The sequence below is a fragment of the Heptranchias perlo genome, chromosome 41, assembly GCF_035084215.1.
Source record: "Heptranchias perlo isolate sHepPer1 chromosome 41, sHepPer1.hap1, whole genome shotgun sequence".
Classification (NCBI taxonomy): domain Eukaryota; kingdom Metazoa; phylum Chordata; class Chondrichthyes; order Hexanchiformes; family Hexanchidae; genus Heptranchias; species Heptranchias perlo.
This window is the reverse complement of record NC_090365.1, coordinates 4,568,566-4,581,047: the sequence shown is the minus strand read 5'-3', so window position 1 is coordinate 4,581,047 and position 12,482 is coordinate 4,568,566. Positions and strand designations below refer to the sequence as shown.

At 46.2% G+C, this 12,482-nt stretch overlaps 1 protein-coding gene across 3 annotated transcripts in view; it reads right to left on the bottom strand.

The window, feature by feature from the left end:
• The window catches only part of LOC137305973 (SPARC-related modular calcium-binding protein 1-like), an 82,497-nt gene that overhangs the window by 62,365 nt on the left and 7,650 nt on the right, over window positions 1-12,482 (bottom strand). The gene's annotated exons all lie outside the window — the stretch shown is intronic.

The window sequence follows — 12,482 nt, the reverse complement described above, 5'->3', positions numbered from 1 at the left end:
CAAGGGAATACAAGCCCAGTCTATGCAACCTGACTTCATAATCTTACCCTTTTAGCCCCGGTATAATTCTGGAGAATCTGCGCTGCACCCCCTCCAAGGTCAATATGGAGTAGTTGGCCCATCAATGCAGATGAAATATCATGTGGACTGTGAATCCCGCACACAACCTCCACACCCCAATTCCTACATGGACTCCCATTGCAGGAGCCCTGCACTGGGGTGCACTAAACGCAAAATGTACCCCAACATTGCCATGGTCCTCGAGGCTCAGGGGCCATTGTGTTCCAACTGTCTCGATCCTTAGAACTCTCAGATACAATGGAAGTAATCTTGGCACCTCTCCTCAAAGAGGTGAGATGAGGAGAATTTTTTTTATGCCACGAGTTATTATGATCTGGAGTACACTGCCTGAAAGGGTGGTGTGAACAGATTCAATAGTAACTTTCAAAAAGGAATTAGATAAATACACGAAGGGGGAAAATTTGCAGAGCTATGGGGAAAATGCGGGGGAGTGGGACTAATTGAATGGCTCTTTCAAAGAGCCGGCACAGGCACATTGGGCCGAATGGCCTCCTTCTGCACTGTATGATTCTGTGAAAGCCAAAAGCAAAATCCCACAGAGCTTCTCTGCTGCTTCACTCGGCACGGTACTGACCCTTTACAGGCCAGGAGATCCATGTCCCGTTCCGGGAGACTCGGGGCAATCTGGGAAGGTTGACAACCCTCGCCAAGAAGGACCTGCAACTGAGCGTAGCTGATCTCAGTTGGCATGGCGGTGGGTTACTAACCTAGCCGACCTGAAGAGAGGAAGAATCAGCCTCCTCGGTTAACTCAGCACAGATTGGGTATCCAACCTTGTGTGGCTCAGTGCCACCATGGGTGATACCTAAAACCGCACGGCCATTGGGAGTAATAATATATGGCTTCTTTTAAAGAAAACTCTTTTAAAAAAAATTAAGTTTGCTAGATTTGCATTCCCCTTTTGAAATCCCAGCCATTTTAATACTGAATGGATGTTACACATGGATGGGAACAATTAACAGTAATTGCATAATTTAACAAAAATAGTCTTGATGTGAGTGGAATCACTGCTACTTTCTATTGAAAAATCAAAGCCAGGCAAAAAGATCAAACACCAGTACTTCAAAGGGCTTAGACCTGCACTGGGAGGGGACAGACAATTAAATGTAGCTGGGGTCCACTGCCCCAAGAGGCAGACTGTCTAGGGTCCATAACTAGTGCAGGTTACCACAGGTTGCTTTTGATGAACAGGTTCCTGAAACACAATGCAATGCTTAGCCCAGCAATGGGAAGAAGTTATTTCTGGGTGAATTCCTGTGTTCACTAATGCTGTGCACGGAGGAAGAACAAGATAATAGAAAGGTCAAAACTGTACCCATCAGTCAAAGGGCTGCATATCAACCCAACTCCACCATTGGCGCAGCCCTGATATCAACCATTTTGTTAGCCTTGTTTACACGGTGCTACCATTACCAGTGATTTTGTCGCCAATTTGTTAATTTTGCAGTGTTGCTCTATTGCACTCAATACATCACGACAGAAAGGTGAGCAGAAGAGAGAATGAGCAATGGAGGGAGAAAGAGAGAAATGGGAAGAGACAGAAACAGTGACGGTGAGAGAAAAGGATAGAGAGAGAGAGATGGGAGGAGAGAGGGGAAAGAGAAAGAAAACAAGAGTGGGGAAATAAAAAGAGGGAAGAGGGAGCAAGAAAACTAGGGAGAAAGAGAGAGGTGAGAAATGAAGAAAAGGAGGGAGAGGGAGGCCATCACTATATTTACTAGCAAGAAAACAAGAAAATTGTAAATAATATTGCACAAAAGTTCCTTATTTTTCTGGAGTTTTGGTAACAGTGAACATTAGGAATAGAGAATCATTGTCTGACCATGTTGTTATAGTTCATGGGTTTTCAAAATGAGGCCCTATTGAGTCTGCAAGGGAAGCAGACTTGTGTGTGTCTGGAGCAGCACATTCCAAGTACCACAAGCACAGTGTCTCGAGAACTCTGTGTTTCATATTTTTTCCTTATTTGTTGACTTACTTGCACGTTATTTTTGTTGCTGTTTATTAATAAATGTTTTCTCCAATTGGTAGCGCTCTTTTCCTTTAGGTAGCTGGCACAGGCTTTCAGAAGTTAGGACATGGGGTTCTCGAGTCTGCTTTCAATATATGCAGGGTCGTGCTGCAGCGAAGGAAATTGGGGTTGCACAAGAAGCCAGAGTTGGAGGAACGCAGACTTCTCGGAGGGTTGTAGGGCTGGAGGAGGTTACAGAGATAGGGAGGGGTGATGCCGCGGAGGGATTTGAACACAAGGATGAGAATTTTAAATTTGAGGCGTTGCTGGACCAAGAGCCAATGTAGGTCAGCGAGCACGGGGATGATGGGTGAATGGGGCTTGGTGCGAGTCAGGATACAGGCAGTAGAGCTTTGGATGAGCTGAAGTTTACGGAGCTTGGAAGATGGGAGGCCGGTCAGGAGAGCATTGCACCACTTTGTCAACCACATGTTGTGTGATTGGTGTCACAAGCAGGCCAGACCAGGGAGGGGCGACAGATTCCCTTCCCTGAAGGGTGTTAGTGAGCCAGTTGGATTTGTATGACCCAAAGTAAGCAGCTTTCATGGGCATTTTCTGGTACAGGCTCACAAATTACCATATTTATTGAATTATCGTAACTTGCAATGGTAGGATTTGAACATTTTTTTTATTCGTTCATGGGATGTGGGCGTCGCTGGCGAGGCTGGCATTTATTGCCCATCCCTAATTGCCCTTGAGAAGGTGATGGTGAGCCTCCTTCTTGAACCGCTGCAGTCCGTGTGGTGAAGGTTCTCCCACAGTGCTGTTAGGAAGGGAGTTCCAGGATTTTGACCCAGCGATGATGAAGGAACGGTGATATATTTCCAAGTTGGGATTGTGTTGGACTTGGAGGGGAACGTGCAGGTGGTGTTGTTTCCATGTACCTGCTGCTCTTGTCCTTCTAGGTGGTAGAGGTCGCGGGTTTGGGAGGTGCTGTCGAAGAAGCCTTGGCGAGTTGCTGCAGTGCATCCTGTGGATGGTACACACTGCAGCCACTGTGCGCCGGTGATGAAGGGAGTGAATGTTTAGGGTGGTGGATGGGGTGCCAATCAAGCGAGCTGCTTTGTCCTGGGTTATAACCTCTGGGTTGCCTGTTCAGTCCCATAAACAACTAGGCTACTGTACCCTCCTTCCATACATTTTGCATCTTTTCTTTTTGCTGCACTTTTGTGCTCAGGTGAGGGATAGAAATACTGGCAAATGGACCATGGAATTACAGAATAGAAGCTGGCCATTTGGCCCAACCAGTCCGTGTTGGTGTTTATCCTCCATATGAACAGTGGTTCCCCTGCCCCTGGTGAGGTATTTGACACAAGAGAAGGATCCACAAAGGGTGCCAAGCAGGGCAGGCTGCAAAAGAGGAGATCTTTATCCACCCCCTGGACCCTCTCGCCTGCATCTGTCTGTGAGACCTTGCTGTGTGCAAATTGGCTGCTGCATTTCCTACATTACAAAAGTGACTACACTTCAAAAGTACTTCATTGGTTGTAAAGCACTTTGGGATGTGAAAGGTGCTATATAAATGCAAGTCTTTATCTGTTAACATGCAGCATGGAGTTGGCCGTGCCAGTGACTTTAACAGTGAGCAGTAGCCTGAAATTTGGTGCCACTTGTCAGGCATGCTGCAATGTTGACCTATAAGGATATAGTATCTTGGAGTGGCACAGTGGACAATCATCTCATGCAGCACCATCGTATCTTAATCCCCTCCCCCTTCAGCCTTCACAAATGGGATCCCTTCAGAGCCTTTCCAAACACTTTCAGAATTTTTTTCACCCTATTCCGATTATTTGTCCCCTTCCCTTTAAATTGCATGCAATTTTCCACCCCTGCAACTAGCGGGCCTCCTGCATCTGTCCAAATCTGTACCTGAGGCTATGCAAGTGAGAGAACCTCAGGAAACTTCCATTTGAGTTTAGGGTCTAAACTGCACCAATAGCGGAAAATTTAGGCTCGAGTATCTGCAGGCTATTCGATCACAATGGGCATCACAGCCAAACCCACTAGAGGTTCACACGGTGAACTTTCTAGCAGGAGTCACTGGATTGTGATCAGGAATGGGAACCATTTTCCCCATTCCTAACTGGAGACACTGGCCTAAAAATTTGATGATGCTGCGCCCGTTTAACGAGCACAAAAGCATCCAAAGTGGTGGGCATTCTGAGCCGGAAGTGCGCCGCACACCATATTGGTATAGGCATCAAAAGAGGCATGCAGGGCCCCCACCTGAAACAGGCGTTAGGCTCTCTGCATAAGCAAATAATGGGGCCTAACGCCTGTTTGATGCCCCCTTTACTGAATTGGTTTGCCTGAACGCAGTCAACGCCAGGCAGGCTACATTCAGGAAAACCAGGTCTACATGCGGCCTAACCAGCGGGTCCTTAAAGGAACCGTTGCAAGACTCCACCAAAAAGATAAGTTTTAAAAAATTACTTATTGAATGTGGAGCTGGGAGGCACAGGAGTTCTCCTCCCAGCTTCACATTAAAACCATGGATCAGTGCCGGCCACTGCAAGCTTCTGCAGCTCGCTGGTCTGATGTAAATGAGGCCCAATATCGGGTGTGTCTCGGGCCTAGCCGTTCTGGCGCGATTCAATTTCTAGGCCACTGAGACCAACTGTATCACCGCTACTATTGCCCCGTCTGAGATCAGCTAACTCAGCACAGAGTGTTCAATGAAACGGGAATATAATTTTACCTAAAAACATACTACGTACAGGTACATTGCTTGCAGAATTGCCAGTGGTCAGTTGATGAATGTAACTTTATTTTATATGCACAAGATGCTGATGGAGTTGGGAGAGTGACCAGAGAGCCACCTGGTGACCAGAGCCTGCATCTGCAGCATAACAGTTGACATAGCTGAATGAATGGGAAATATTGCCATAGCAATCTATGATGATGAAAGTTGACAGAAAATTGTGACAATAGGAAGTTACGTTTGTGGGCAGCAAGTGCGTGCACTAGGCAACACACCATCCCGACTTGGAAATATATCGCCGTTCCTTCATTGTCGCTGGGTCAAAATCCTGGAACTCCCTTCCTAACAGCACTGTGGGAGAACCGTCACCACACGGACTGCAGCGGTTCAAGAAGGCGGCTCACCACCACCTTCTCGAGGGCAATTAGGGATGGGCAATAAATGCCGGCCTTGCCAGCGACGCCCACATCCCGTGAACGAATAAAAAAAAAATTTTTTTAAATCATTATACACCGGGAGTCAAGACCGAGTCTAATCTTTGTGTGAAGCATGGTTAAAGGGTTGGGGGATAACTGGCTCAGAGTGTACAAACATAATTCAGGCCTCATTTTCAAGTTATACAATCTGTCTTTATTTTTATATTTCCATTAAAAGTTCCTATTTATAATGGAAACTACCTATGTAAACTTGTCACACTGTAATTACACCCGCCTACCAGTGGTGGCACTGCCGTGCAGGAGGGTGTAATTACAGTGTGATGCGTTTACATAGGCAGTTTCCATTATAAATGAGAACATAGGAATTTATAACGGTAAAAAGTTGACAGGAAGTGCATGCAGACACAAGATTTATAATAATATATAGATGGCAAGCTTGGTAGAACAAGAGTTATTGGACTGGAGTGACTCACAAAACATTAAAATATTCTACATACAAGAAACAGGCACATAAATAGCCCATTATCTGGGGTTGCCAATAAAAATTGACTCTGCCTTGATGTGGCACCTCTTTGAGCTTCTGGTCTCATTTCTTCTCTCTGTAACTTATAGATCATCCAGGAAGATCCCAGATTAATCGGTCAGATATGACACTGAAGCAGTGCATTGAAACACAGAGAATAGATAAAGGCAATCTAGGATCTTCCTTGGGCGGATCAGGAAGATTTCTGCTTATATCATTCCTGTGAAACATTTTTTTTGCAGCAAATTTCTTGGGTCTTTCATGTTACAATGTCACTGCATCTACATGCTTGGCATAGGGATGATCTCCAGAGCAGATCAACCATAGCTAGTGACAGTGATACCCTCCATCCTTAGGAAAGATCAAAAGTAACTCCTGGCATTATTTCAGGAGTAAATAAACAAAGAGCCACAGAACTAAAATAACAACAGTTAATCATCTCGACGCCATGTTGGGTCTTGCTGCCATCTATGCAATGCCAATGGGTGAACTAATTTATGATTAGATATTTTCCTTTATGCAAATAGTCCAACAGCCCAAGGAATAATCACCTTAATAACTGTTTCATTGAGTATTAATCATGACTAATGGTTGTCACATTTTAAGGACCTGTAATTACAGGTTTTTGTTTACAGTTTTTTTTCTTCCCACCCCAGTTTTCTCCTTGCCCCAGAAGGAGTCCATTTGGCCCATTATGCTTGTGCCTTGAGAGAGCTATTAGTCCCACTCCCCCTGCTCTTTCCCTATAGCCCTGCAAATTTTTCCTTTTCAGGTATATATCCAATTCCCCATTGAAAGTTACTACTGAATCTGCTTCCACCAGCCTTTCAGGCGGTGCATCCCAGATCGTAACAACTCGCTGCGCAAAAAAAAATTCTCCTCATCTCCCCTCTGGTTCTTTTGCCAATTACCTTAAATCTGTGTCCTCTGGTTACCAACCCTCCTGCCAGTGGAAACAGTTTCTCCTTATTTACTCTATCAAAACTTATCATAATTTTGATTATCTCTATTAAATCTCCCCATAACCTTCTCTGCTTCAAGGAGAACAACCCCAGCTTGTCTAGTCTCCACTAGAGAATATATATACATTTTGCTCAACTCATGGCACATAGCATTTTGTTTCTATATGTCTCTGGTTTTCAAATTCATACTGCAGATTAGAGACTATTTAGGGACTAGATAGCGTTTGTGGAGATCAGTTGTTTCAACTAAATAGGTTAGGGAGGACCAGGGTCCACTCTTACAAGTTGTGTAAGGGCAGAACTAGGTTAGATGTTAGGAGGTTCTTCTCTTCCCAGACAATAGTGGACCTGTGGGACAGGCTGCCGGCTCATGCAGTGAACGCTGATTCGCTGAATTCCTTCAGGCGAGAGCTGGACCTGTTTCTGCCTGGGGCAGAAGGCGGAGATCACCTTGTACGAGAGGCAGGTGCCTGGTAACATTGATCCGGGCCAGAGTGGTCTCCTGGACCAGTTTCGACCGCCTAAGTGGGACTGAGAGCGATTTTCCAGATTCTTTTCCCCAAACTGGGATTTTTAAAAATCTGTTTATTGGCCTCTCTCAGGAGATTACATCCGGGCAGGGTGCGAACTCTAAGTATCGTGATGCACACACCGTCACACCTATGTGGGACAGGCTGGAAGGACCAGGAGGTCCCTTCCTGTCCATCACCTTTCCTATGTTCGTATGTTTGTAGAAACTCTTATTAGCGGTGGATGAAAATGTGGATCTCCAAAGCGGTTATATCTCTGGCGGTCAGTTCCTTTACTCTGCCAAATCGCTTTGGTGGTGGGCGAACCAGGCGTCTGCTCTATTCATCTAAAAATGACTGCCATTTCATGAAAAGAACCTCGCAGCACAGCTTAAAACACAGCCGCCGATGTGAGAGTACACACACATGTGTCATACATGTGAATTCAGGAGTCAAAAAGCCCCTGGTTTAGAGATAAATCGCTGTGAATAAACTACCACCTGCGTGGTGCAGAAGAGAGCCAGAGAGAGACAAACAGAAAGAGCGACAGAGAGGGAAGGAGAAACACAGGGAGACACAGACAGAAAGAGATAGTTAATAAACTGGTAGGTTCTGAACTAGGACAGTAGTTAGGACTACAATTGGCTTCTGTGCTCCAGAGCCAGGGAGGAGAAAATTTCAGTCTAGGTTTCTAGATCAATGTCCAACAGTCTCTGTTTGAAAGTTATCACAAGCCTGTGTGTGGCAGGTGTGGGGAGGACTGAGCTGTGATCTCACCCCTATTGACTAGTTTGTTATCACTCATTGCCAGCAGTGTTAAGAACATGAGGGAGAGAGTGGATGGTCCCTGGGGACTAGGTGAGGGAGAGAGTGGATGGTCCCTGGGGACCGGGTGAGGGAGAGGGTGGATGGTCCCTGGGGACTGGGTGAGGGAGAGAGTGGATGGTCCCTGGGGACTGGGTGAGGGAGAGAGTGGATGGTCCCTGGGGACCGGGTGAGGGAGAGGGTGGATGGTCCCTGGGGACCGTGTGAGGGAGAGGGTGGATGGTGCCTGGGGACCGGGTGAGGGAGAGAATGGATGGTCCCTGGGGACTGGGTGAGGGAGAGAGTGGATGGTCCCTGGGGACTGGGTGAGGGAGAGAGTGGATGGTCCCTGGGGACTGGGTGAGGGAGAGGGCGGATGGTCCCTGGGGACCGGGTGAGGGAGAGAGTGGATGATCCCTGGGGACCGGGTGAGGGAGAGGGCGGATGGTCCCTGGGGACCGGGTGAGGGAGGGGGTGGATGGTCCCTGGGGACCGGGTGAGGGAGAGGGTGGATATTCCCCGGGGACCGGGTCCCAACATGAACCGGACTTTGAGAAATGGGGAGAAAATTGGAGAAGGAAAAGAGTGGGAAACCTAGAAAAGAGACAGATGGACAGGGAGAGAAGAGACAGACAGATGGACAAAGAGATGAGAGACAGGCAGATGGACAAAGAGACAGAAAGAGAGAGAGAGACATATTGGACAAAGAGACAGAGAGAGGAGAGACAGAAGGAGACACAGAGACAGACAGATTGGATAAAGAGAGGAGGCAAATTGGACACAGAGCAGAGACAGAGAGATTGGTCAAAGAAAGACAGAGATGGATAAAGAGAGACAGAGATAAAGAGAGGCAGAAAAAGAGGGAGTACTGACACGTACAGACTTAGTTACACAGAGTGGGAGAAAGAGCAACGTGTACGAAGAGGTAAGGACGGGGCACCGGGGATTTACTCTGGGGGGGGGAAATAAATGCATAAAAAGGCTCGGTCTTAAAAGAAAAATGAAAGCAAACTGCAATTTGTTAGAGCTCAGTGAGAGACACTTCAGCAGAAAAACACATCTAATTGCCATTTGTATATTTGTGGAATAGTTTGGCAGCCGGAGTCAGGTGGTTTTGTGGCTTTGTGGCTTGCGGTGGTTTGGGAGCCCAGTTGGCAGTCGAGAGATTCCCGACCAGACGGTCCGTCTCACGGGGGAGCCCAGGAATGTGGCCGCCATCGGGAGACACAAGAGGCAGTTTCACTAATTGAACATTAAATAAATAAAACTAATTGAGAGAAATTAAACCCCCCCCCCCCCCCCACAAAAAAAATATTTTCAGTTCTAAGTTTTCTTAAGGTTTTTTTTTTCCATGTGTGAAATTTTCCAAGTGACCAATGAATTAACTCACTGAGTACCAGAGCAATGTGTTGAACTGATGGACTGAGCACACAACAGTAGTGCCAATAGAATTTTCTTTCTCCAGTACTTCAGCCAACTCGGAGCTATTCTGGCTGTGTGAACCTAGACAGTGAGCTGGGCTATTTACGTGTGGGAGGCATCACAGTCAAGCCCTGACCTGTTCTCATCCAGTACCCTCCATATAGCAGCAGCTTGTAGTTACATAGCAATAAAACGTCCCAAGGTACTTCACAGGAATATTATCAGTCAAAAATTGACACCGAGCCAAAGAAGGAGTCATTAGGACAGGTTGGTCACAGAGGTAGGTTTTAAGGAGTGTCTTAAAGGAGGAGAGAGAAGCAAGAGGATTAGGGAGGGAATTCCAGAGCTTAGGGCCTAGAAGACTGAAGGCACGACCACCAATGGTGGAGTGAAGGATACACGCACAGACACATAGTAAAGGAGTCACTGGATAGTGATCAGAAGTGGATCCTGTACCATTTGTTATTAAATTCAGTTGGTAACAAACTAGAAAAGACTTCAGAGCTTCAAAACGTGTATCGATTGGCCATTCCACTAGATTACTTGTCCATCACTTGTACACAAAGACTTCCTAGGTCAGTGGCAACAGTCAGGTTAACGTTTTGAACCTAACAAAAGACATGGAATTACACCAATATATTTACTGATTGTCTCCCTGTCTATCTATCCCAGTGATACAGAGCCCAAGTTTTTACCTGCTGAGATCAACTAACTCGGCACAGACTGGGATTTGAACCCTGAACTGTTCCAGTCTTTATTTTTTCAGGATACTTTGTGCATTTACCCCACTGAGTCATTGAGGGAGCGGTTAGTTCAGTGTTTAAAAAACATTACTCAATGACAGCAAAAGTCGTGGGTAAAATGCAGCAGTGCAGTTAAATGGAGCAAAACTCTGCACGGGATGGGTCAGAAACCAGAAAAAAATAAGTAAAAGATGAGCCTGGTCCATTTTTGAAAATGGGCGGGAGAGACCGATACCAACACTAAATGAAAAATGACATACTTGCATTTATATAGCGCCTTTCATGACCTCGGAACGTCCCAAAGTGCTTTACAGCCAATGAAGTACTTTTTGAAGTATAGTCACTGTTGTAATGTGGAAATGTGACAGCCAATTTGCACACAGCAAGTTCCCACAAACAGCAATGTGATAATGACCAGATAACCTGTTTTTTTTTAGTGATGTTGACTGAGGGATAAATATCAGCCAAGACACCGGGGAGAACTTCCCTGCTCACCTTCGAAATAATGCCATGGGATCTTTTACGTCCACCTAAGAGGGCAGACGAGGCCTCGGTTTAAGGCCTCTTGTGAAAGACGGCACCTCCGACAGTGCAGCACTCCCTCAGTACTGCACCAGGAGTGTCAGCCTAGATTATGTGCTCAAGTCTCTGGAGTGGGACTTGAACCCACGACCTTCTTGCAAATTTGCTCTGAGGAAATCACCAATGGATGCTGTGACCAGAGAATTCTGCTACACTCAGCAAATGGAGGAAGGCCACTGAAAAGGAGTTAAGTTTATTGAATCAAGGGTTTGACGGTAAGACTTCCCTATATATGTTCCTTTATACGTTGCTTTCTCCCCCCTCCCACCCCAACACTACTTTTTAAACTTTTCTACATGAGGGATTCACTGTAAACATGAACACACCCCTTACAAATAGTAGCACATTCCCAAGCACCCCTGTATATAGTGACACACTCCGATAGACGCAATGCAATTATGTAATACAATCCCAGTGTATTTCTACAAGTACTGACACACTCCGAGTCTATCCCTAAAATAATGACACACTCCCAGGTTCCCCTTCAAATGATGACACACTCTCAGGGTCCCCCTGCAAATACTGACACACACTCAGGGTCCCCCTGCAAATACTGACACACACTCAGGGTCTTTCTGCAAATACTGACACACACTCAGGGTCTTTCTGCAAATACTGACACACACTCAGGGTCTTTCTGCAAATACTGACACACACTCAGGGTCTTTCTGCAAATACTGACACACACTCAGGGTCTTTCTGCAAATACTGACATACTTCCAGAAACCTCCTGCAAATACTGACACACTTCCAGAAACCTCCTGCAAATACTGACACACTCTCGGGGTTCCCCTGCAAATACTGACACATTCCCAGGGAACCCCCTGCAAATATTGACATTTTCCCAGAAATCTCCGACAAATATTGACACATTCTCACCTATGGAATCTTACTGCAGCAGCTTCAGAAGATGAACAGAGAACGTGCAGAAACAAATTTTTTAAAAATGATTAAAAATGTGACGTAACTGCACGTTCTCACGCTCCCAGCTGGAAGCAGAGGGCTGGTCACAAACCCAGTTCTCAGGCCCAGTTCTCTGACCATTACTCCCTCTGAGTGCACCCTCCACCCCTTCCCACCCCAGCTGGGAGAGCGGAATCCCCCTGCAGAAGTTTCGGGGAGGAGGGGGGCGGCGCCATCTCAGATGAATTATTCGCAAAATTCTGCCAGCAACATACTGTTTCTAAAAAAAAGGTGTAAAAGGTGAGCTGTGAAGAGCTCTGATACAACAGAGGAGCTCGCTGGGCCACTTTAGAGGGGCAGTTAAGAGTCAACCACGTTGGCGTGGGACTGGAGTCACATATAGGCCAGACCTGGTAAGGACGGCAGGTTTGCTTTCCTAAAGGACATCACACCTATGTCTCTGTTTCCAACAGTGGAAGATTCCCCCCGCCCCCTAAGTATCAAGAGTTGGGGGGACAAAAGTCAAAGCCAAAAATACTTTCAACGCATTTGAAAATGGGAGGGTGGTGGGGAGGACAAGGAATGGATAAACCTGAACATGAAATGTTCAAATGAATTAGTGTCCATCATGGTTAGCTGACAAGCTCGTGTACATCAGCTGAATAAGAGGTGGTCTATACTCTGCTATAGAATCACAGCAGTGTGTGGATCCGATACTCTCTCAGTGCAGCGAGCCCCAAGCTGATATATTACGAAGGAATGCGACCGCAGATTACATAAATACATCACGGTATAAAAGCTCTT